The sequence below is a fragment of the Azolla caroliniana genome, unplaced genomic scaffold, assembly GCF_043228905.1.
Source record: "Azolla caroliniana isolate FFs.n. ecotype wild unplaced genomic scaffold, voAzoCaro1.0.p SCAF_12, whole genome shotgun sequence".
In the NCBI taxonomy this organism is placed as follows: Eukaryota; Viridiplantae; Streptophyta; class Polypodiopsida; order Salviniales; family Salviniaceae; genus Azolla; species Azolla caroliniana.
Genome location: NW_028230447.1, coordinates 4891602 through 4897601, shown reverse-complemented (window position 1 = coordinate 4897601; position 6000 = coordinate 4891602).

The following is a 6000-nucleotide window of genomic DNA, read 5'->3' as shown; positions in this document are numbered from 1 at the left end:
TTAGCTACACCTACACCACCCACCTATGCACCCACAATTTTAGGAGCACCCCTCGCCACCACTCATTTAGTACCTATTTAAGCACATGCAAAGCACTAGAAGCACCCCACTCACCTTCAGGACACGTGGTGCTAGTCACTTATTATGGCACCCACGACTCAGAATCTTCAGGATTCGCTTCAGGCACAAAAGCCAAGGAGTAAGTTACTAAAACCGTTTCCAAAACGCAGCACAGACACAAAAGTTCATTATCGCTCCCCATCTCCATCGCTCTCAAGCTCAGAAACCCTGTCTCGCTCTCATCGCGCTAAACGCTCTTGCTCTCAAGCCCTCTTTCACTCTCATAACCCCTTTGCTGGACTTCCCCTTCCTACTGTTCCTCCTGTGTCTCGCCCTCGCCTCATCACTCTTCTTCACGCTTCCACACAGTCGAACCTCGTCTCCATCTCCACCATGCCTCTTACCGCTTCAACAGAAACCCGCGCCTGGCTCCAGGAACGAGGAATGGGCGGTTACCTGAAGATCATCGATGCCCCCGCGCACCCAGAAGTCCCGATGCCATCACCAACAACGTGCTTCGGGCTATTCTGGACCTGCAGCGGGGAGGGGACCATGAGGTCGACATACCCCCGGCATCAAAGATGAAAGCGTACTTCGGTGAGTACTCACCCTCAGGGAAGGCATATCGCACGTATGGCGGTCCCAACAGAGCTTTCGGGGAGATTGCTCGTATATTAATGGAGTATGTGTTCGTGCATACGAACCCAACGAGCATGCCGCAGAACAAGGCAACCATCATCATCAGCGCGTATGAAGGAAACATAATCGATTGGGGAATCATCACAGGCGAGGGACTCCGCGCCGCCTTAGCTTCATTTCAGTCCGGTAAGAAGATGTTGTCTGTTCTTACCCACTTTTTGATGGTTCTATACCCACCCTCTTCTCTTCCTTCCCCTCGCACACTCACGTCCCCACCACCACCACGAAGGCAGAGAGAGAAATTCGTTGCCATCAGCCACGAAGCATGGGAGGAGCCCACATCGCCTTCACCTCCTGCGGCCGACCAAAACCCCGCATCTGCACCACCACCCACCCAACCCCAACAAAAAAGGGCAGTTTCTGAGACCTGCCAAGAATGGGAGGAGGAGGTAGCTGCGGAAGACAACACGGCCGATGACGTCACCATTCGACAGCCAACGTCGCGCCCCTCGGTAATGTCCCCAGGGCCTAGCCCACGCTCCAACTCACAGCAGGTTGCACCACCACGACCCTAGAAAAGGAAGCAGGCGGAGGAAACGACACTACCGGCCCCGGAACCCCAAACACAGCCGAGCAAGAGAAGACGACTCAATCGTGAGTCCTCAGAAGAACAGAAAGAGCCACAACAGGAGCAAGCCTTAGTTGTCAAACAGAGCAACCTGGCCATCATCCCTGAGGAGGCATCGCTGAACCAGGGAAAGATCGAGCATGGGCAGACAACACAGATCTCGGAGGATAAAGTCCTCGGGTATAAGGACCTCCCCGCGGAGGCTTACGAATTTAGTGCGCTCCTACGCCTCGATACGACATTCGCTCGAATGGCGGAGGAGCACGCCGAAACAAAAATGATTCAACGCGCGCTAATAGGTGAAATTGAGCCCCAGGAGGACAGGGCTTTACAAAAAATCGGGAGGAAGAAGCAGGCAAAACAGGCCGCTCTCCTCATGGAAGTCCCCGAGTTGAACACGACCCTTATCGAGGCATATCGGGACCTGGATCACACTACGCGGGTAGCCAAAGACATGGCCCGAAAGATAAAAATAGCCCAAAAACAGGCTAAGATGGCTACAGAATTATGGCACGCTATGTTGTAGACAAGGCCGTCAATGCGGAAGATCAAGTAGCATTCGATAGCTGTTGAGTACCTGCGTATGACAGTTATCAAGATCGTGCACAGAGATAGAGAGAGAGAGAGAGGAGGCACAAAAGACTCTTTCTATTCCATAGAAACAATAATACAACCAACCTTACAAAAAGGTTACTAGGTCACTTTATATAGTGACAAACTTAGGGCAACTACCCTTTATGCTAATTACACAAATGGCCCAAACTTGAGCTATAGAAAGGGATAGTGTGAATACGTCCATTATACACTTGTATTCGACACTCCCCCGTAATGGGCGTATACATGGGTTATCTAAGATTACAGGTATAAACCTAAGTTCTCGGACATATCAGTTTTTGTTCGAGTCGGCAGGGTCCGAAGGCAGAAGACCGGACTGGTCGGGTCGGAAGAGTTGAAGCCGATCATTAAGGAACTGATGTCGGTTGTCTGAAACCATCCTGCGCTGTGTCCGGTTCTAACCGGACTGGTTTGTCGTTACGCCCATCTGATGCCGAAGGGACCGAAAGCGGTCTGCCGAAAGACACTTGGTCATTCCATCTGCGACATTGTCGGTTGTGGATATTTTCTCTAGACCGATTTTCCCTGAAATGACGCAGTCCCGAACGAAGTGATATCAAACGTCGATATGTTTGGAGGCGTTGTGGTGGACCGGATTTTTCGACAAGGCAACAGCACCTTGACTGTCGCTATAGACAACTGGGGTTGAGTCATGATCGACTTGTCGAAACGTGTGCGCCAACCGGCCGAGCCACAAAGCTTCTTTTGCAGCGTCGGACGCAGCTACATATTCTGCTTCGGTCGTTGAGGTCGTTGTGCACTCCTGAAGTTTCGACTTCCACGAAATTGCTCCATTGCCGAATTTGAAGCAGTATCCAGTTGTTGATTTCCGACTGTCTATACAGCCGGCGAAGTCCGAGTCGGTGTAACCGACTACGCCTGAGGTTGAGTTCGGACCGAAAAGAATGCCGTGGTCTTTTGTGCCAGCCAGATATTTGAACACATGCTTGATTGCGTTCCAATGCGATCGGCCAGGATTGTGCATAAATCTGCTAACGACTCCTACGGCATGAGAAATATCAGGCTGTGTCGCGACCATCAGGTACATAAGGGAGCCGACTGCCGGTGCATACGGTACCGACTTCATATCTTCCCCCTCCGGACCGGATGTCGGGCAGTCTCGCTGAGAGAGCCGAAGATTCATGGGGAGCGAGGTTGAAGCAGATTTGGCTGATTGCATGTTGAAGCGTTCCAAGACACGTCCGATATAGTCGGTCTGAGACAAAAAAAGATGTCGTTTATCGCGATGCCGACTAATCTTCATGCCGAGTATGTGTCGTGCCGGACCGAGGTCGTTCATGGCAAACTTCAACCGCAATTGCCGAATGAGATCGGCAAGTTCGCCCGCGTGGCGTCCAGAAATTAGCATGTCGTCCACGTAAATGATGAGGAAGATGGGTGATCCATCTTGAGCTGTGTGGGTAAAAAGACAATGGTCCTCATCGCTTTTTGAGAAGCCGATCGATTGGATGAAGTCGTCGAACTTCTTGTACCATTGTCGCGGTGCCTGTTTGAGGCCGTATAGACTCTTCCTGAGTCGGCAGACTAGATGTTCTTGGCCAGTTGCCACGAAGCCTTTTGGCTGCTCCATATAAATTTCCTCTTCAAGATCACCATGGAGGAAGGCTGTTTTGACGTCTAGCTGAATCAGCTCCAGGTTGTCGGCTGCCACTACGCCAAGTAGAAAATGAAGGGTTGTCATTTTCACCACTGGTGAAAAAATCTCGTCGAAGTCGACGCCATATTCTTGTCGGAAGCCCTTCGCAACTAATCTGGCCTTGTACTTTGGGGTGGTCGAATCAGACGTCTCTTTTAGTCGATAAACCCACTTGCAAGGAAGAGCACGTCGATTCTTAGGTAATTCGACCAGATCCCAAGTCTTGTTTGCCCGAATGGAGTGCATTTCCGACTCCATCGCCAGATGCCAGGTGGCTGAATCGACAGATGTCGATGCTTCTTCGTAAGACGTCGGCTCGCCGCCATCGGTGAAGAAAATTCCAGGAGAATACCTCTCCGGAGGGTGCGACAGTCTCTCGGATCGTCGAGGTATGATTGGACTGGTCGTATCGGGTATCGAGGTCGGATGGTCCGAAAGCGAATTATTCTGCTGTGCCGAGTCAGAGTTGTCCGAGTCGGTAGTGTAAGGTTCAGCTACCCGTGAAGCTGACCGTGTGTTAAGAGCGGGGCCTTCTTGAAGGGTCGGCACATCGGAAAATGTTACCCTTCGGACTTCGATCGGTGTTTTGACTGATGGATTCATAGCCGACTCGTTGAACACAACGTCCGAACTTCGAACGATTTGTCTGCGTTCGGGGTCCCAGAGTCGGTATCCCATTTCGCCGTCTGATCCATATCCAAGGAAAATGCATTTCCTGGACCGAGGTGCAAGTTTTCGGCGATCATCTTTCGGAATAAGAGCGTACGCCTCGCATCCGAAGATCCTCAGCTTGTCGTAATTCGGCTTACTACCGATCCATAGTTCCTGAGGAATTTGAAGTCCTAGAGGTCTGCTTGGCGACATATTGATTATGTGTACTGCCGTGAGTAGAGCCTCTGCCCAGAAGCCATCCGACAGTCCAGAGTGTTGGAGCATGGAAACTATCCGTTCTTGGATTGTCCGATTCATGCGTTCTGCAATCCCGTTTCGCTCCGGACTCTGTGGTGCCGTAAATTCACGTCGGATGCCGCGTTGTCGGCAGATTTTGACGAATTCTTCTGATTTGAACTCTCCCCCATTGTCGGTCCGAAAGCATTTCAGTTTTCGGTCAGTTTGATTTTCTACCATAGCGAGCCAATCGGAGAAGATCGAGAAGACACGATCTTTGGTGCGAATTGGATAAGCCCACACCTTTCGAGTCGAATCGTCAATAAAACTGACGAAGTAAGAGGCACCGCCGAGAGACTGATGCGGCATTGGGCCACAGACGTCCGAGTGGACTAAATCGAGAGGTCTCGTTTCTCTTGGTGCTGATGTCGGGTGTGATGCGGCTGCTTGTTTGCCATACTGGCAGTGTTCGCAGAATTGATGGTCCGAGAAGGAGAGTTTAGGGATGTATCCGGCTCTAGATAGGTGCGTGATGCCGGCCTTGCTGAGGTGTCCTAATCTTCTGTGCCATAGTGATGACACAGGAATATCCACCAAAAACAGGTTACCCTCTCTGAGCGTAACATGTAACGGATACAGTGAGTGTATCTTGGGTCCTCTAGCAAGCAGGAGGTTCCCCCTGTGGAGTGTCCACCCTCCCGAAGAAAAACCGGCACGAATGTCGTCTTCATCTAGTTGTCCGACTGAGATCAATGGCCTTGAGAGCTCGGGTACATGTCGGACATTGTGAAGTACACGTGTAGAGCCACCTGCAAGGTTGAGCTCTACTGTGCCGATTCCAATGATGTCACAGTGTTGTGAGTTGCCGACTCGAACTGAGTCGGAGTGACGGATCGTATATTGTCGAAATTGGGATCGATGAGGAGTCACGTGAAATGACGCACCCGAATCTAAGAGCCATGTGCTCGATTCTTCAGTCGTGAGCAGAACTTCTGTTCCGACTGGATTTTCGATTGATAGTATATTCGGGTCGTTTGGTAGCACATCAGCTGAGAAGCTGACGTAATTGATCTCCTCATGCCGGCCACTCTTCTTGTCTGATTTCTGAGACTTGTCATTCTTGTTCTTGAGTGCGCGGCAGTCGGCTTTGATGTGTCCGGGTTTCTTGCAATAGTTGCAGATTCGATTATCCCGTGACTGGCTCCGTCTTCGCTGATTGTTCGGCTGCCGTGAGGAATCTCTTCCTCGTATGTTCGATCGGTCTGTCGAACCTTGTACTACATAAGCGTCGTCTGTTGAGTCTTTGGCGAAAGACTTTCTCCGAGCTGCTTCGGTCAGAATTGCGCTCGTGACTTCGGAGTATTTAACAGCCGTGGTTGACGCGTTGCACACGGTTGTGACGAAAGTTTCCCATGATGAGGGAAGGCTGCTCATGAGTATCATTGCTCTGAGTTCATCCTCGATTGCCGTCCCCTGAGATGAGATTTGGGAGCTTATGCTTTCGTACTCATTG